Consider the following 21,418-nt stretch of genomic DNA (forward strand, 5'->3'; position numbering starts at 1 on the left):
AGTTCCATATCTCAAGAAATGAGCAAAACAAAAATAATTATATGATCACTGAGCTTTAGTTTTCTTATCAATAAAAGTGAACCAGTATGACACCTTGCTCAGGTATGAATATGAAAACTGTAAAATATTTATCATATTCTAAAGGCACATAGAAAAAAATAACACATCTTATTGCTCTCTAAGTTAAGGAAAAATATTCTACTCTTTTTAATGATTCAATTTCTATCATTTTTACAAATGGGTAAGATAAAAAAAGCTCTTAAATGGATAATAAATGCTACAGGTAAAGTAAAATCCTTTCGTAGGTAGTCTCAAAAGAAGCAAGAATAAGATTAAGATTCATAGAGTGAAGTTATCTTGTCAACTTGAAAGCTGTGTGACCATTTGGCTAAACAAATGGTACAGTAATAGGATCAGAGGACAAATTATAGAATGTATAAAGTAGATAAATTACATTTAGTACTGTTATAGATTTAGGCTTACTTTCAGAGCTAAAAGGCCTTTGATATGAATAACACGGTAAAAACTAGAAAAAAAAACAATTTGGGTTAAAAATTCTCATTTATTTTCTATTAAACTCTTCAACTAGAGTAAATATTTGAAATAATTCTTCTCTCCAGATAAAAACAAAAGAATATCATATAGCACTTGTTGTGAAGATAGAATATAATCCTATTTTATTTTTATATTATCATTTTAAAAGGTTATCTTCAGGAATAAGACTTTGCTTTTCAGTGGTAGGAAAGAAAAATAAATAGATATCCCTGGCGTTGGTTTTCCCACATATAGGAGATTTGAGAGAGGGCTGTTTATTAATTTCCTGAACATTACTGCTTTTAGCATTCATTTTGATGACTGATATTGACTGTTTGAATTGGGTAAAGTTCACTTGGGCAAAGGAGTCTATATTTATTTTACTTGGTTCCTAAAATATAATTATATTTTATTTTTATATAATATATTTAGGGCTTATAGGGTCAGGAAAAAAAGGCCTTTAAATATTTGTTTCCTCTTCCATTCCCTCCCTTCCTCTCCCCTTTCTTCCTTTGCTCTCTAAATTTTTTTGTCAGTCTTTTCAAAATGAGATAGGCAGTGTTTCCTATTTATGTTCTCTTAAAGGGAAGAAGCCCTTGAGGAAAAAAAAATTAATCGACTACTTGTGCCCCTGATGATTTGACTATATATGTTTAATATCTATAACGAGTTAGGTTTAAAAGGCTGATTCTTCTATTATAAAATAGTCATAGAGCCACCAAACCCCACTCACTTTTGTTGTTGGCGAAGTAGGGGATATATATTAAAAAATAACCACACACCCATCATGTAGTTTGCACTGATTTTTGTAAATCATGCTTCCTATAGTGATTACACATTTTAAGCAGTAACCCAAAGCATTTAGGCTTCTTATGGCCCTTATGCATGACAGACTTTTGTAACTCTGTCAGACAGCTTCTGAGTATGTTTTTGCTGTAGCAATTTTCTTCATAATCAGTCTATTTCTTTTTCACAAACGAATTGGATTGTTAGCTGAAGTGTATTAGTTATACGGTCAACACTAGGAACAGGATAGACCTGTAGTTCCATTAGATATAAGAGGAGTTTTGAAAATATCACCAGTTGATCAAGTATTCGTTACTGGAGAGATGATATTTTATAGCTTTTCAAAATAGTAGGATGTGGCTTTACTTCTGCCTGAAATAGTGGGAAAGAAATGGAAAAGCAATCTCATTTACTCCATCTGTCTCATTTAACATCCATTCCAACTCTTTGTATTAAAAGTCATTTTTTCCATGGTTTTTTTCTTTTAGAACAAATGCGATTTAAAACATGGTGGTAATGTAGAGGGGAAAAAAATGGCATTTGAGCAATTTGAGGCATAAACTCAGCAAGTAGCTGTCTTTAAAAAAATTGTGAAAGAAAAAATGGATACATGCAGAATATTTATATTGGTGGCACCAAAATTTCTTTTAAAAAGTAGATCAGTTTTCCAAGGACAGAAAAATGTGACTTTTTGCTAAAGATGTCATGGTAACCTTCATAGTATTAATAAATAGACAAGAACATTTTCAGAAGTAGCACATAAGTAATGGCAAGTGTCTGAGTTTTCTGAAATAGTGTAGTGTCACAAAATCTGACCATTGCTTTTTTATTTCCTTAAAGAAAGTATGATATTGAAATATCCTCATGCTTTGACTTTCTACCATTTCTGGTGGTAAATATGTAAAGAAATAATGTAACTTTCACCAACCAAAAGAAAAATACAAAAACAAAACCATCAAGATATATAACCTACTGATGTCAACTTATTTACTGAATGGAACAGATAGTTTCCACATCGTAGAAAAAATTAAGACAGAAATCTGGCATTTTTCTTGTTTATGTGCTACTCATCATCATGTATTAGAATTTCTTAGGTCTAAAGTGTATTTTGTGAAAAAAAAATGAAAATCGTTTTTGTTCGTCATAAAGGTGATGAGCAGGTGATGTCTATTTTACATGAAGGTATTTTGAATATGTAAGTAATAGTGCGTGTGCCCTGGGTTTCTACGGCCAGTGGTGACTTAAGATGGCCACGCGTGGGCCAGGTGTGGTGGCTCACGCCTGTAATCCCAGCACTTTGGGAGGCCGAGGCGGGCGAATCACGAGGTCAGGAGATGGAGACCATGGTGAAACCCCGTCTCTACTAAAAATACCAAAAAAAAAAATTAGCCGGGCGTGGTGGCTGGCGCCTGTAGTCCCAGCTACTCGGAGAGGCTGAGGCAGGAGAATGGCGTGAACCCGGGAGGTGGAGCTTGCAGTGAGCTGAGATCGCGCCACTGCACTCCATCCTGGGGCGACAGAGCAAGACTCTGTCTCAAAAAAAAAAAAAAAAAAAAAAAGATGGCCACGCCTACTGTTCATGGTTCTCATCAGATCCCCCTTTTGGCAAGGTTATGCATTTTCATTAGACTGGCCTGCATACTAAATCCTGACTTACTTACGGAAGATTCTATCTTCACAGTCTAACAAATTGAATTAATAGCTAACCATTCTAGCGATATTGCGTACCATGGACTTGGAATCTTGGTCATTGCTTCTTCTGTTTTCTGGTTTTAGATGTTTAGTAATGGAAGCTTTTAACATAAACATGAATTATTATTAATAATTGCAGGCACTTCAGGAGGCGAGGGCGGGCGGATCACCTGAGGTCAGGAGTTTGAGTCCAGTCTGGCCAGCACGGCGAAACCCCTCCTCTACTAAAAGTATAAAAATTAGCCAGGCTGGTGGTGATGCCTATAATTCCAGCTACTCTGTAGGCTGAGGCAGGAGAATCACTTGAACCCGGGAGGCCGAGGTTGCAGGGAGGCGGAGGTTGCAGTGAGCCAAGATCAGGCCACTGCACTCCAGCCTGGGCGACGCAGCAAGACGCTATCTTTAGAACAAAACAAAACAAAAACAAAAAGAACCATGAATAATAATTGCAAACTTCCTGTAAATTCTACTAGATTATAATAATTCAAACTCAATATGTGTCTATGTATTGAGAATCTCACTGAGACAGATTTTTAATTTGGAGAATACACTTCATTTTCTTAATCACGCTTTCTAATGGATAAGATTCTTGTTACTGACTTTTCATCTTTGATTTTTTTTCCCCTTGGATCCACTGATTATGAAAATAAAAGCATTATTTGTCAATACCAATGGTTTAGGTGATGATTCTATTTTAATTTTATATTGTTGAACCATATAATTGACAAGACAAACAATGCTGAAGTTTTTTTTTTTTTTTTTTTTTTGAGACGGAGTCTTGCTCTGTCACCCAGGCTAGAGTGCAGTGGCGCGATCTCGGCTCACTGCAAGCTCCGCCTCCTGGGTTCACGCCATTCTCCTGCCTCAGCCTCTCTGAGTAGCTGGGACTACAGGCGCCAGCCACTGCACCTGGCTAATTTTTTGTATTTTTAGTAGAGACAGGGTTTCACCGTGTTAGCCAGGATAGTCTCGATCTCCTGACCTCGTGATCCGCCCGCCTTGGCCTCCCAAAGTGCTGGGATTACAAGCGTGAGCCACAGCACCCGGCCAATGCTGAAGATTTTAAGGAGAGATGCATGCCCTGTGTTTAATGAAGAAAAGTACAATGGATTGGATCCATCAACATAAAAATATTTTGAGAAAAGAAATAATAGTATTCAGTTCCCCGACTGAACTTAATGGGTTTACAATGATCACAGTATTTTGCATTAATCTGTTCCCTCTAATTCGTTCTCATCCTCCTATAAAATAATATAAATATGCTACCATTTGTTTATATCATTTTTCTCCAATGAGCTTACGTATCATTTACTTCATAATATTTTTTAAAGTTACATAATTCTTTAATGTATCAGAACTTTTTTTGAAGAACAATTATCATGTCTTCTTGATTTTCAAGAGAAAAATGGATGTAGATTATATTCCAAAATATTTTGTAAGAGTCATGAAATAAACTGATAACCTTAAAAGCCACAATAGAAGATAAATACAATGAACATGATTATTTTTAAGGCATGATTGTCATCATCTCTGACCAATATTAATAGAAAGAAACAGATGCAACTGAACAGAGGCACATGAAAAAGATATGAGTGAAATGTGAAAATGGCTGTCGAGAAATACTCTCCAAACATGTTAGAAATAATGAGGTACAGATCAAAGTAAATGCCTAGTCATTAATTGGAAGAAAATAATTGGCAATATTATGAGATTAACTAGCTAGCTAACTCATGCCTTTCAAAATCTCTGAAATAGTTCAGAGAAGAGTATGGGGGTCAAGAAATCTATTTCCACAGATTTTCTAGAAGTAGAAGGAAACATCTGAATTCTGCATGTGTGGACAATTGCAGGGGTCCCCAACCCCCAGGCCAGGGACTGGTATGGTTCCTGGCCTGCTAGGAACCAGGTCCCAGAGCAGGAGGTGAGCCCTGGGCGAGTGAAGCTTCATCTGTATTTACAGCCACTCCCCATCACTCAAATTACCATCTGAGCTCCACCTCCTGCCAGATCAGCAGCAGCATTAGATTCTCATAGGAGTAGGAGCCTGGTTGTGAACTGTGCATGTGAGGGATGTAGGTTCCACGCTCTTTAAGAGAATCGAATGGCTGATGATCTGTCACTGTCCCCCACCACCCCCAGGTGGGACCATCTAGTAGCAAAAAAACAAGCTCAGGGCTCCCACTGATTCTACATTATGGAGTGTTGTATAATTATTTCATTATATATTACAACGCAATGTTAATAAGAATAAAGTGCACAATAAATGCAATACTCGAGTCATTATGAAACCATTTTTCCTACCTAAGTCCATGGAAAAATTGTCTTCCACAAAACCGGTCCCTGGTATCAAAAAGTTTGGGGACCACTGCCCTATTGAATTTATTATTTTATTATCACTTTTGGTTTTCAGAAATTTTCACTTATAGCTATATCTTAGTCTAGAGCTTCTTATACTTGAAAAATATATATGTCATTTTTAAAGAAAAAAATCATAAACCCACAGTCTTATAATAATATATGTTAATTGCAATAGTATTTAAAATGGTGGAAAAATTAAACCAGATATAAGTCCCTTATGCTAATAGTTCTCCCAAAATTATAAAGCCAAACAAATTAAATATAAACTATAAAAACAATAAAATTCAAATTAACAACATTAATTTTTCTTTGACAAATAATGCTGTTTTGCTGAAACAAAATTGTCTTTCATGATGTGGATACCAGCTTCTTAGGCACAGGCTCTTCCAGGCAAACTGTCATAAAATTTTCCATTTCAAGCTGTACCAAGATTTGTATGTGTGTATCAGTGACACTATTTACTGTTTTGTTGGTTTGAATTGTGTTATTGTGTCCAGTTTCCCTCCCAACTCCTTATTAGCCTGTGATAAAGTACTGCTATTGCCAACCCAATAACATGGAATATACAAACATAGCCACTCAAATATAGTAATATTTAGTCTTAGGCAGCCAGATGATCCAAAACGCTTCAAGTAATTTTTAAAGATTTTCTAACTGAGTGTTCAGGGATCTCAGGAATAGTTTTGGAAAGTCCCAGGGATCCTCAGAACTCAGTGGAGGAGTATTAAATCAGCTATGACCAAAATACAAAAGAACTTACTTAAAAAAAATCACATATCAGACTAAGTATGTTAGTAAAAGGAAACAATGTCCAAAAAATAAAGCAAATAGCATAAAAACAAAAGGGAAAATTCTCCAAATATAAGGTTGCAATATCAAAACAAGAGAAATTTAGAAAAAATTATGCAAAACAACAAGCAAATTGAATGTATTTAAGGTTCAGGGGGTACATGTGCAAGTTTGTTACATAGGTGCATTGTGTGATGCTAAGTTTTGGGTTCCTATTGATCCTGTCACCCATATAGGAACATAGTGCCCAATAGGAAATTTTCAGCCCTTGTCTCCTTCACTCTTATACCCTTTTGGGGTCCTCAGTGTCTATTGTTCCCATGTTTATGTCTGTGTGTACCCAAACACATTGAATTTCTAAAAATGAAAACCATAAAATACAGGTTGTAATGTGGACCTCGTATTTTTTCCCCTGCAAAAAGAAAGAAAAAAAAAAAAGTAGTGCTGATTTCAGGGATAATGGTGGTAGGATGATAGAGTCAAATTGAAGGTGGGCTACAGTTAGGACCAAATGCAAAATAACTAGAACTCAAAGAAGGGTATTCAAAATCTAGTCAATTTAAACAGAATCCAAAACAAATTAAAGTGTGAAGAAAATGTCAAATGTGTTTGACATTCTTCTTTAGGTATTTAGTTTTGTTTGGCAGCCAAGTCTTTGTCCTTTGATATGAATTGACATCTATCTAAATTTGAGATGATTTTCATTTTATTTTTTTACTTTTGCCTCCTGAAGCAGAATCCCATCAACAGCCCCTTCTTGCCAATAGAAAAGAATAGCCTTGCAGGAGAGAAGAAAGGACCTTAACTACATGACCTTCCTGCAGAGATGTATGATGGCTTTATGATGTTTGGCAGCAGGGCCATCTCTGTGGCATTCTGCATTGGTGTTTTTCTTCTGTAATTATTGAAATGCTAATTCAGTTGCAGTTTATACAAAATGTTTATAGTAACATCACATTACTATTTTTCACCAAATACTTTGTTACGATTTTTTCCAAATGTGAATATGAGGTTGATATTTGGGTATTACAATTCAAAGCAAATTCAATTCTTAAACCTTTTATTGGACAAATCCAGTTCCAACTTTCAATTTAATTGAGGTAAAAGGTAAAGTAATAGTGGGAACTTGTAAGAGATTCTTTCTTTGTTTGCCTGTGTCAATACATTTTCTGTTTGTGATAACAGAAAGGAAAAAATAACCATAATCATACAGCATAACTATCACTTTTACATTTTTTCCCTGTGTGTTTGCTTAAACATATATTACATATATGTAATCCATGCCATTTGTATTCTTCTGGCTCCCATGAATAAGCATTTTCATTTTGCTATATAGCATTTTAATCATACATAAAATTAATTTCATTAATTAAATTATGCCATAAAAGATTAAATTATCACAGAATCCAAAAAAAATCAAAAGCTGAACAGAAGCTTCAAATATAATCACTCAAATATCATCAATGTTAACATTTCTATTTACAGTTTTCAGATTTTATTTTTCAAAATATATATGTGAATATGAACACATTTGTAGGAATTTCTGTTGGTGCTGCACAAATATCCCCTAGACCGTCACTGGCGCATGCCTATGATACCTTCTTGAAAGCATCAATGATGCTGTTCTTGAGAACATTCTTTCAGTTGAAGTGTTGCCGAGTCAATGCCCCAGGAAACAGTTTTTGGCCCAGTGATGAGAATTAAAAGATAAAAATCTTAGCTTCCTTGAAACTCAGATGGAATGACTTTAAGACATTGTGGTGGTTTATTCCTATTCAATGTGGGACACTTCTAAAGAGAAACTAAGGCTGCAGCATTCTCCATTAGCCTGACAAAGCTTATGGAGTTTCTTCTTAACCAATCATCTTTTCTTCCCCTCTTTTCACAGAGGTCAGACCTGTACCATGATCTGAAGAGTCTTCCTTCTAACCTCTTTCTCCTCTTTACTCTTCACATGTGTTTCCCAAATAAATCTCTTGTACATCTAATCCTATTTTGCCTGCTTTTCAAAAAATCCAAACTAACACAAGTAGTGCCAGGAGTAGCAGGAGAAAACAAAGGTAAAATGAAATTTTGGGACTGGTCAACAAATAACCTAATGGTCAAAATGGTTGCAATTGGCATAGCAAGGTTAACATTAAAATAAAAGCTATAGCTGCTACCAGGATACTTTGGACTCCAGGTGAAGAAAGGAGTCACCATCTTGGCTAGAATAATTGATGGTTATAAGCAGGAGGTGGAAGGACTGCACCTGCATCGATGGTAAAGGTAGACAAATATACAGAACATGGGTTACCCATGTGGGCCTCTTGAGTACTCTCATCCCCATTGTAACTGAGTGGACATTTACAACAATTATAGCCTGAGAAGCCCATGATTTCCAAGGGCTTAGGCCCTCAGGAATGAAGGTTTGGATCACAACACATGATTAGGCACCAAGATCTGTCAAAGTAATAGCTGAAGGTTGGGGCATTTTTTAGAAAGGATAGAGGAGAAGAGAAATGATGAGTATAATTTATGACCCCAAAACCAACTACAGCGGTGGATCGTGTAGCTGGTGTTACCAGTCTCTCTAAGTTTCCCTTAAATAAGGGCGGGTCATAGGAAACATGGTGATGCCACTCCTTAAACTTGCATTGAGAATCAGAGTTGTGCAATGCAGTGGGTGAAATGTACAATCTGTGAAACTATGACTAGATCTTGCTCTGCAAGGAGCATAGTTGACAGACAGTACTAGCTGCCAGCTTTCTGGATCCCCACTACATTTGTGCAGCAGGCATACTTCCTCAGAGCTACTATAAGTGGAAAACTGAGCAGGGTGAATTACTAATGCCAGCCCATTCTTGCTAGGTCTGGGATTCCTCTAATGTGTATTGGCCTAAAACTCTTAGAACTGTACTGATGTTTGAGACTCTCCCTGTCAAATCCTCCTTCCGCAGGTGGTAGACCTGGACTGCATTCTAAATGATCTCTCTGACCACTCTTTCTTTCTTCCATTTATCCTTAATAGACATTTCCTCTAATAAATGTATTGCATGTTTATTCTGCTTCACAGAGTACTCAAACTAACAAAAGCATATTCCAAACCTTCTCCCAGAGGATGCCATGGGAAACTAAGTCCAGTTGCCCACAACAATTATTAGCCTGCACACTAGTATACCCTGTTTTGAACTCTTTGCATTCCGTCTTATATCCCTATTCCTCTACTAGTCCCTCCTGAGATTAAATTAATGTGGTGGTTTTAAAATAAATCTACAAAGTTTTTAATACTCCTTTCAAGAGGTGGAGCCTAATTTCCCTCCTTTTGAGTATGAACTGGAATTACTCACAGAGCTCTAATAAAGAGAATGTGGCAGAAATTATGTATGTGCTGCTAATAGCCAGCAACAAACTAAGACCTCCAGCCAACAGCCATGTAAGTGAGCCCTTTCAGAATCAGAACATCTGTCCCAGTTAAACCTTCAGATGAGGTGGCTGACAACTTGAATATAGCTTTAGAAGAGACTTTGAAGAACTATCAAGCCATTCCCATACTCCCAACCCTCAGAAACTATGTGAGATAAATATTTGTTGTTTTAAGCTATAAGCTATCAGGAAACTTGTTATGCGAAAATAGACAAGTAATACACTATTAAATCCATCACACATACTCAAATCCTTCTCTCAGGATCAATTGTGGAGAAATATTTTTTTTGTTTCCTTGTGCTTCATTTTATTTTGCTTTGAAGATATTGTGGTTTGTACAAATTGAAGATTTGTGGTGACCCTGTGTCGAGTAAGTCCGTTGGTGCCATTTCTTCCAAGAGTATGTGCTCAGTTTGTGTTTCTGATCATTAGTATTTTTTTAGCAATAAAGCATTTTATAATTAAACTATTAACATTCCTTTTTAAGACATAATGCTATTGCACACTTAACAGTTTATAATATAGCATAAATATAGCTTTTTTAGGCACTGGAAAACCAAAATATTCATGTGACTCTTTATTGTCATTTTCACTTTATTGCAGTGGTCCTGAACTGTACCTGTGACATCTCTGAGGTATGCCTGTGGGATTCTATGAAGTTATATTTGTGTTATACGTTTGTATTACTTGTCCATTTTGCTCAACAAGTCTGCTAATAACTTAGTAGCTTAAAACAACAAACATTTATCTCACATAGTTTTTGAGGGTTGGGAGTGTATGTGTTTACATAAATATACACACACATAAAACTGTATTTAAGTATGTATATATGCACACACATACTTTATAATGTATGTACATATGCATATACATGCATACATACTTTAATACATGAGTCATTTAGTCACAAGAGTTTTTTACTTTAAACTTATTTTGATTAATTTTAAAAAATTTTTATGTATATTGCATCATTATTAATCACTTACTAGTATTCTATTATTTGAATGGTTTATAATGTTTATAAACTAGTATTCTATTATTTGAATGGTTTATAATGTTTATTTTCTATTTGGTGAGAAATTCAAGACATTTCCCACTCATAGGCTCTTGCTTTCTACTTCTTAAAAAATGAATAAATTATATTGGATTATAACCATTGATTAAAAATGCAAAACATTTAATCACTTATGCCTTATTCTGTGACACAGTTCAAAATTTTACTCATCTTGCAGCTATAATTAGAGCAAAGGATAGATGCTAAAGGTTTAAAATGATGTTTTTATTAAAATTATGTAGGTTGCCAAATAATTTCACACCATCACATGTGTTTGTTCATTAGCTGCTTCATTGAGACAGGGTTAATGAAATTTGAAGTTGGATGCATAGAATAATAAGTGACGCTGGTGTCTACATATACAATGTCTGTTTACTATTAAAAGGGACAGAAAAGAATGCTGTGACCAACTCTTCCGAATAGTTTTAGTTTAATCATATTTAAATATGATAAAGTCTTCTAATAAGTCTTAGATGAATTAATAAAGTAGATAAACCATCTGGGCGTATGGAGGATTCTGATACTAGGTATGGCTTTTCTGTGTGAATGTAGTTATATCTCAAATAAAAGTAAGCACTAAGAGATTTTATTATGAGATAGGCCAGATGCAGTGGCTCATACCTACAATCCCAGCACTTTGGGAAGCCAGGGCAGGAGGATTGCTTGAGCCCAGGAGTACAAGACTAGCCTGGACAACATAATGAGACCCCTATCTCTACTGAAAAAAAAAAAAACAAAAAACAGCTGGGTTTGGTGGTGCACTTCTGTAGTCCCAGCTACTCTGGAGGCTGAGTTAGAGGGATTGCTCGAGCCCAGGAGATTGAGGCTGCAGTGAGCCATGATAGGGCCATTGCATTCCAGCCTGAGCAACAGAGCAAGACCCTGTCTCAAAAAATATATATAAATAAATACAAAGAGATGAGTGAAGTGGCTCATGGGAATTCACTAGACATTAAAGACAGTTGAAGTCAAGGACTCCAGTGCCATTAGTCTATTTCTTGACTCATTTTCTCTAAATACAGGTCGGTGTCCTCTAATTTTTGATCTGTAGCATTCCTAAGTAACAATAAAACAAAAATTGTAACAACAACCACCATCAGTTATTAAGTATTCACTGTCAGGAACTCAATATATATTTTATCCTGTATAATCCTCACAGGAGCCCAATAAGGTGAGTACTTCCATTATAACCAATTTACATGTGGAAACTGAGACACATAGATTAATAACTAGCCTTTCATTGTATATCTATTAAGTGATAAAGAAAGAATTCAAACTTAGTCCTTTGATTTGAGAGGCTCTGCTTTGTTGCTATTGTTCCACACTACAGTTCAGAGCCTCCAAGAGAGACTAATTGATTTTCTGAGTACTAAGTTCAAATTCATCTGAAATGACTTCTTGCCACAGCTTGGATAATATCCCCACACCTGGTTCAGGTCTGCTGAGAGGACTATATTGTGCTCATGGGCATTTTTGCCTGAAACAATTGGGATAATTAGATCAATGCAGGCCTTTTCTAGAAATTTTTTTTAAAAAAGGCGTATGACTAGAGTACTCAGGAGAGTCTAAAACGATGAGAACATTTGAAGAAATATCAAGTTGTTGCTAGATTTGGAAAAGTAAATAATGATAATTTTTTTGGTTTTTAATGGATGATTAAGTAGTACTTATATAAAAAAGAGCACAAAGTGATTCAAGGAAGAAATGTTTTATTCAAGTACTTTAATGACAGCTGATTCAATTTTCCAAGCTTAATTTTTAAATTAATGTTTTCAAATCAGGAAGTATTCTTTGCTATGGCTCAATTTTAAAGTACAGTTTAGGGTTGAAGGACACAAATCTGTATAATACTAAATATCCTTGAGAGTTACATCTTATGCTGGGTAGAGTGCCTCTACAAGGATTTTTGGTGAATTTATGGATTGTAGAAAGTTTTAGAAAGGTTTACAGTGAGAGGTGAGTAAAGCATGTCTCATCTGTGAGTTATTTGCTCATGAATTTTTCCTATTTTCCTACTGGATCTTTGGTACTTTGTCTTTCAGTTTTTGGGAGTACTTTAAAAATTAGGGATATTCAGCTCTTGCGGTATATGTTGCAAATATTTTTCTCCTTGTTTGTCAATGTGTTTGGATTTTGGTTATGGTATATTTTTTGTCATGCAATAAAATAACTATTTTTATATAGCCAAATATATTTTTGAGTTATTTTGCATCATTTAGAAAGGAAAATTTGGAAGGTTGCTTATTACACACCAATATTGTTTATAGTTTTAGATACTTCTGGAATACTTTAAAACTATGAAGCTCAAAACTAGTATAAAACCTTGCTGGAGGGCTGAAAACAAAATAATATTTTACTGATGTATTTATCAAAAAAGCAAATTATTTATAAAAATTAGCACATACCAGTCTGGGCACAGTGGCTCATACCTGTAATCCCAGCACTTTGGGAGGCTGAGTCAGGTGGATTACCTGAGGTCAGGAGTTTGAGACCCGTCTGGGCAACATGGTGAAACCCCATCTCTACTAAAAATACAAAAAAAATTAGCCGGGCATGGTGGCAGGCACCTGTAATCCCAGTTACTTGGGAGACTGAGACAGAAGAATCGCTTGAACCCAGGAGCCGAAGGTTGCAGTGAGCCGAGATTGCGCCATTGCACTCCAGCCTGGACAATAGAGCGAAACTTGGTCTCACATAACAAACAAACAAAGAAACAAAACAAACAAACAAAAATGAGCACATAGCAAGCCTTTGTATCAAACTTAACTCTTACTATTCCCTAACATGAACCTTATCAGGTAGAAAGATCTCTGTATTATGTTCCCCAGCGTCCAAACTATGTTTATTCTGTTCTGCACATGCTATTCCCTCCTGAAAAATTTCCTCTTCTCTGTTACAAATTGATTTTTAGCAAGATGTTCTATATTTTACTGAGAATTGCAGATTTTATATAGTTAAGTACCATATACTAGAGAGGTGTGACAGTAATGGGGGCAAAAGAACTTAGTTATTAGAAGGGTTTAGGTTCAAATGCTGCAACTACCAATACTGTCACTTATTAGATGCTGACCATTATACTTAATCCAGTTGAGTCTATTTTATAAATTGGGGATTCATATTTAACATTCTAAGCTGTACTGTATAAGTGTTATTTTAAATTTTTCTTCAATTTTAAATTTCCTTTAATTTTCACTTTTCTTTGACCTCTTAAGACCTTTCCGTTTGCCCAACGGGATTTTATCTTTCTGTTTTCTGAAACTGAAAACACTACTAGAAACTTGTTTAATTATAAATTGTCTTCTTGCTCTTTCACAAATATGCACCTTCTCTGGTGCTTAAACATTCAATACAAATGTAATTTCCTGATAGATTATTGATTGTTAAATCCTCTCTTTGCTTATACAGGTTTACAGGCAAAATCATGGCTGTGTCTTCATGACATGGCTAATTTGAAAAAGGCACAGTTTGACCTAGTCAAAACAACAGTCTAAAAAAAAAAACTTTTAAAATACTTTGCTGAATTAAACCATTTACTTCCAAAATAATTGGGCAAGTAAATTATTTTATTTTATGTTATCTGCAAATAAACTATCTGTGTATAAAAGAAAGTTATAGATGTTTGTATAGTAGTTTAGTGATAAGTATAAATAGATCTGCATGAAAATATATTTATTAACAAATGCAATTGTGATTTTGTATTTATATATTAATTCTTTGTACACAGCCTTTTCTTTTAGTATGTAATCTTCACGATCATGCCAAAATGTTTTACAGCTGCTCATCAATTCATAAATTAAAAAGGATGCAACTATCTTAAAAACTAGCATGAATGCAAGATCATGCCAGGCTATTGATTGCATAGTTATATTATCCTAGTTTTCTTTTCTATGTATGCATCTTTGAAGAACTAATTTCATTTGGTGAAGGATGCTTAGTAAGAGGATGAGATTTTAGTGTATTCCAATATTTCTCATCCTTTTCATTGTTGCATCCTAAACAGTCTTTTTAAACATTAAAAAAATTTCTACTAAGGAAATTTAATATTACAGACTGTATCTATTTTTGTAAAGCATATATATATGCTCTCTATATAAAATAATTATGGTTTTTTTGTTCCCCCAGAACCTCGTCACCAAGAACCAGTTGTTGCTCCCACTGGGGCAGTTTTGAGAATGCATGGCATAGACTCATTAATCAACTTAAAGCCTGGCTAATTTAGACATGTCAGGACCACATCTGATGTTAAAAACATCAGCTAAAAATCCTAATCATACTCTGAGTATTGAGGTAAAAGTAGTATTATCTCGAAGAACCTTGGATTTTCTTCCAGATCACTCCCAACAGAACTTTATAAATGTTGAAATTCTTTTGTCTTTTAAAAATTATATGGCTCAATATAAAAGACACACATTTTTATAACATGGCACTTTTGTGTTTAACCTAATTCTTAGAAAATCGGAGTACAGCAGATGTCAATTTTTAACCAGAGGAAAGGATTTTCTGTCTTTATTTATCTTTTTGTGCATATAATCTTATATTTCTTAAAAAAAAACTTTATAAATGAGAAAAAAGAGAATATTTGAAGATGAGTTACAAAACAAATTCTTTTAAAAAGTTATTTCCTTATTACCAGTCTCTGTAAAATTTCATTAATAATAGTGTTTTTATATCTATTTAATTTTTTATGTATTAATGTCTTTCATAGAACTTGCAGAATATTCTCACCTGATCTTGCTATAGAATTTTATTTGAAAATTTAATTAAGTTGATTTCCAAACCTCCTATTATGGTATGATTAAAATTATTAAAAAATTAATTTTTACTTATCATGAATCATGACTCTTAGTTTCTTCTAATTAGAATCTATATATTTTTTCTCCTATTGACATCTAAATATTTTGTGAAAAGTAAAAATAAATAGTTGTCACTAAATTTAAAAGGCAGCATTCTATTATTAAGAGATTAGTTTTTTTTCCTCTGAGGTGAGGGGGTGGAAAGCCTATATTAAGCAGGCCTATATAGTTGCAATAACTAAGAGTGGTGCTTGCTAATTGTCCTACTCTTCCAGATTTAGTCTCTGGGATTGGAACTGTGCAGAGTGTAAGTGGGTAGAGCTGGGGAGCAGAGGCTCATCAGGGACAATGACAATAAGCTCCTCTCTATTCTTCTTCATGTGAACCCCTTTCTCTGTTATCTGATTTATATGTCGAGCTTCTAGAAATGTTTTTGTTGGAACAAAAGATTCTTATATCATAAAACCAAAGGAAAACAGAAATTTACAATCACACTTGAAACTTTCAACCAAAAGGATAGTGGTTGAAAATTTGACCCAGAAAATTAACTTTTTTCTTTTCTTTTCTTTTCTTTTTTTTTTGTTACGGAGTTTCACTCTTGTTGCCCAGGCTGGAGTGCAATGGCATGATCTTGGCTCACCGCAACCTCTGCCTCCTGGGTTCAAACGATTCTCCTGCCTCAGCTTCCCAAGTAGCTGGGATTACAGGCTTGCAACACCACACCTGGCTAATTTCGTATTTTTAGTAGAGACGGGGTTTCTCCTGGTCAGGTTGGTCTTGAACTCCCGATCTCAGGTGATCCGCCATTAACACCTGAAGAGGCTCCATGACAGTGTTTCTTAGATTTCTGTACCAGCCTTTATCTGTATTTGCACAAACTTACAAATATTCCAGGGAAAAAATTCTATCTTCCGTAGTGTCTTCAAATAACATTTATTTACCTTAAGGATATACATACAAATTTTTCCCAAATAAACATTACTTTCTTTAAACTTTTTATGAAGCTTCAGACTCATATTGTGTGGCTAATTAAATCATTTATGTTTTCAACTTATTCAGCCGGATTTATCGAATATGTACTACTTTCCAATCTTTTTTTTAAGAACTTGGAGGGTGGAGCCAATATGGCTGAATAGGAACAGCTCCTGTCTACAGCCCCCAGTGTGAGTGATGCAGAAGATGGGTGATTTCTGCATTTCCAACTGACGTACCAGGTTCATCTCACTGGGGAGTGTCGGACAGTGGGTACAGTGCACTATGTGTGAGCCGAAGCAGGGTGAGGCATCACCTCATCTGGAAAGCACAAGGGGATAGGGAATTCCCTTTCATAGTCAAAAAAAGGGGTGACAGACAGCACCTGGAAAATCGGGTCACTCCCACTCTAATACTGCGCTTTTCCAATGGTCTTAACAAATGGCACACCAGGAGATTATATCTCACACCTGGCTCTGGAGGGTCCTACGCCCACGAAGCCTCACTCATTGCTAGCACAGTAGTCTGAGATCAAACTGCAAGGCAGCAGTGAGGCTGGGGGAGGGGCACCCGCCATTGCCCAGGCTTGAGTAGGTAAACAAAGCGGCCAGGAATCTCAATCTAGGTGGAGCCCACCACAGCTCAAGGAGACCTGCCTGCCTGCCTCTGTAGGCTCCACCTCTGGGGGCAGGGCACAGACAAACAAAAAGACAGCAGTAACCTCTGCAGACTTAAATATTCCTGTCTGACAGCTTTGAAGAGAGTAGTGGTTCTCCTAGCACATAGCTTGAGATCTGAGAATGGGCAGACTGCCTCCTCAAGTGGGTCCCTGACCCCTGAGTAGCCTAACTGGGAGGCACCCCCCAGTAGGGGCTGACTGACACCTCACATGGCCGGGTACTCCTCTAAGACAAAACTTCCAGAGGAAGGATCAGGCAGCAGCATTTGAGGTTCACCAATATCCACTGTTCTGCAGCCACCGCTGCTGATACCCAGGCAAACAGGGCCTGGAGCGGACCTCCAGCAAACACCAAAAGACCTGCAGCTGAGGGTCCTGCCTGTTAGAAGGAAAACTAACAAACAGAAAGGACATCCACACCAAAAACCGATCTGTACGTCACCATCATCAAGACCAAAGGTAGATAAAACCACAAAGATGGGGAAAAAAACAGAGCAGAAAAACTGGAAACTCTAAAAAGCAGAGCGCCTCTCCTCCTCCAATGGAACGCAGCTCCTCACCAGCAATGGAACAAAGCTAGACGGAGAATGACTTTGACAAGTTGAGAGAAGAAGCCTTCAGAAGATCAAACTACTCCGACCTAAAGGAGGAAGTTCAAACCAATGGCAAAGAAGTTAAAAAACTTGAAAAAAAATTAGACAAATGGCTAACTAGAATAACCAATGCAGAGAAGACCTTAAAGGACCTGATGGAGCTGAAAATCATGTCACGAGAACTACGTGACGAATGCACAAGCCTCAGTAGCCGATGAGGTCAACTGGAAGAAAGGGTATCAGCGATGGAAAATGAAATGAATGAAATGAAGTGAGAAGAGAAGTTTAGAGAAAAAAGAATAAAAAGAAACGAACAAAGCCTCCAAGAATTATGGGACTATGTGAAAAGACCAAATCTATGTCGGATAGGTGTACCTGAAAGTGACAGGGAGAATGGAACCAAGTTGGAAAACACTATGCAGGATATTGTCCAGGAGAACTTCCCCAATCTAGCAAGGCAGGCCAACATTCAAATTCAGGAAATACAGAGAATGCCACAAAGATACTCCTCGAGAAGAGCAACTCCAAGACACATAATTGTCAGATTCACCAAAGTTGAAATGAAGGAAAAAACGTTAAGAGCAGCCAGAGAGAAAGGTCGGGTTACCCACAAAGGGAAGCCCATCAGACTAACTGCAGATCTCTCGGCAGAAACTCTACAAGCCAGAAGAGAGTGAGGGCCAATATTCAACATTCTTAAAGAAAAGAATTTTCAACCCAGAATTTCATATCCAGCCAAACTAAGCTTCATAAGTGAAGGAGAAATAAAATACAGACAAGCAAATGCTGAGAGATTTTGTCACCACCAGGCCTGCCCTAAAAGAGCTCCTAAAGGAAGCACAAAACATGGAAAGGAAAAACCAGTACCAGCCACTGCAAAAACATGCCAAATTGTAAAGACCATCGAGGCTAGGAAGAAACTGCATCAACTAAGGAGCAAAATAACCAGCTAACATCATAATGACAGGATCACATTCACACATAACAATATTAACCTTAAATGTAAATGGGCTAAATGCTCCAATTAAAAGACACAGAATGGCAAATTGGATAAAGAGTCAATACCCATCAGTGTGCTGTATTCAGGAAACCCATCTCATGTGCAGAGACACACATAGGCTCAAAATAACAGGATGGAGGAAGATCTACCAAGCAAATGGTAAACAAAAAAAGGCAGGGGTTGCAATCCTAGTCTCTGATAAAACAGACTTTGAACCAACAAATATCAAAAGAGACAAAGAAGGCCATTACATAATGGTAAAGGGATCAATTCAACAAGAAGACCTAACTATACTAAATATATATGCACCCCATACAGGAGCACCTAGATTCATAAAGCAAGTCCTTAGGATCTACAAAGAGAATTAGACTCCCACACAATAATAATGGGAGATTTTAACACTCCACTGTCAACATTAGACAGATCAAGCAGACAGAAAGTTAACAAGGATATCCAGGAATTGAACTCAGCTCTGCACCAAACAGACCTAATAGCCATCTACAGAACTCTCCACCCCAAATCAACAGAATATACATTCTTCTCAGCACCACACCACACCTATTCCAAAATTGACCACATAGTTGGAAGTAAAGCTCTCCTCAGCAAATGTAAAAGAACAGAAATTATAACAAACTGTCTCTCAGACCACAGTGCAATCAAACTAGAACTCAGGATTAAGAAACTCACTCAAAACTGCTCAACTACATGGAAACTGAACAACATGCTCCTGAATGACTACTGGGTACATAACGAAATGAAGGCAGAAATAAAGATGTTCTCTGAAACCAACGAGAACAAAGACACAACATACCAGAATCTCTGGGACACATTCAAAGCAATGTGTAGAGGGAAATTTATAGCACTAAATGCCCACAAGAGAAAGCAGGAAAGATCCAAAATTGACACCCTAACATCACAATTAAAAGAACTAGAGAAGCAAGAGCAAACACATTCAAAAGCTAGCAGAAAGCAAGAAATAACCAAGATCAGGGAAGAACTGAAGGAAATAGAGACACAAAAAAACCCTTCAAAAAATCAATGAGTCCAGGAGCAGGTTGTTTGAAAAGATCAACAAATTTGATAGACCTATAGCAAGACTAATAAAGAAGAAAAGAGAGAAGAATCAAAAAGATGCAATAAAATACGACAAAGGGAATATCACCACTGATCTCACAGAAATACAAACTACCATCAGAGAATACTACAAACACCTCTACGCAAATAAACTAGAAAACCTAGAAGAAATGGACAAATTCATCGACACATACACCCTCCCAAGACTAAACCAGGATGAAGTTGAATCTCTGAACAGACCAATAACAGGCCCTGAAATTGAGGTAATAATTAACAGCTTACCAACCAAAAAAAGTCCAGGACCAGATGGATTCACAGCCGAATTCTACCAGAGGTACAAGGAGGAGCTGGTACCATTCCTTATGAAACTATTCCTATCAATAGAAAAAGAGGGAATTCTCCCTAACTCATTTTATGAGGCCAGCATCATCCTGCTACCAAAGCATGGCAGAGACACAACCAAAAAAGAGAATTTTAGACCAATATCCTTGATGAACATTGATGCAAAAATCCTCAATAAAATACTGGCAAACAGAATCCAGCAGCACATCAAAAAGCTTATACACCATGATCAAGTGGGCTTCATCCCTGGGATGCAAGCCTGGTTCAACATAAAAAAAATCAATAAATGTAATCCAGCATATAAACAGAACCAAAGACAAAAACCACATGATTATCTCAATAGATGCAGAAAAGGCCTTGGACAAAATTCAACAACCCTTAATGCCAAAGACTCTCAATAAATTAGGTATTGATGGGACGTATCTCAAAATAATAAGAGCTATCTATGACAAACCCACAGCCAATATCACACTGAATGGACAAAAACTGGAAGCATTCCCTTCAAAAACTGGCACAAGATAGGGATGCCCTCTCTCACCACTCCTATTCAATATAGTGTTGGAAGTTCTGGCCAGGGCAATCAGGCAGGAGAAGGAAATAAAGGGTATTCAATTAGGAAAAGAGGAAGTCAAATTGTCCCTGTTTGCAGATTAAATGATTGTATATCTAGAAAACCCCATCATCTCAGCCCAAAATCTCCTTAAGCTGATAAGCAACTTCAGCAAAGTCTCAGGATACAAAATCAATGTGGAAAAATCACAAGCATTCTTATACACCAATAACAGACAAACAGAGAGACAAATCATGACTGAACTCCCATTCACAATTGCTTCAAAGAGAATAAAATACCTAGGAATCCAACTTACAAGGGATGTGAAGGACCTCTTCAAGGAGAACTACAAACCACTGCTCAATGAAATAAAAGAGGATACAAACAAATGGAAGAACATTCCATGCTCATGGGTTGGAACAATCAATATCGTGAAAATGGCCATACTGCCCAAGGTAATTTATAGATTCAATGCCATCCCCTTCAAGCTACCAATGACTTTCTTCACAGAATTGGAAAAAACTACTTCAAAGTTCATATGGAAACAAAAAAGAGCCCGCATCGCCAAGTCAATCCTAAGTCAAAAGAACAAAGCTGGAGGCATCACGCTACCTGACTTCAAACTATACTTCAAGGCTACAGTAACCAAAACAGCAAGGTACTGGTACCAAAACAGAGATATAGACCAATGGAACAGAACGGAGCCCTCAGAAATAATGCCGCATATCTACAACCATCTGATCTTTGACAAACCTGACAAAAACAAGAAATGGGGAAAGGATTCCCTATTTAATAAA

The 21,418-nt window shown here is 36.4% G+C and overlaps 1 long non-coding RNA gene across 1 annotated transcript in view; it reads left to right on the top strand.

The window, feature by feature from the left end:
• Positions 1 to 21,418, top strand: part of LOC115831749 — a 45,117-nt gene that overhangs the window by 14,279 nt on the left and 9,420 nt on the right. Inside the window, exon 2 of the long non-coding RNA XR_004027242.1 lies at positions 10,168 to 10,199. This is a non-coding gene — a long non-coding RNA (uncharacterized LOC115831749). The remainder of the gene's footprint in view (positions 1 to 10,167; positions 10,200 to 21,418) is intronic.

The sequence above is a fragment of the Nomascus leucogenys genome, chromosome 2, assembly GCF_006542625.1.
Source record: "Nomascus leucogenys isolate Asia chromosome 2, Asia_NLE_v1, whole genome shotgun sequence".
NCBI classification, from domain to species: domain Eukaryota; kingdom Metazoa; phylum Chordata; class Mammalia; order Primates; family Hylobatidae; genus Nomascus; species Nomascus leucogenys.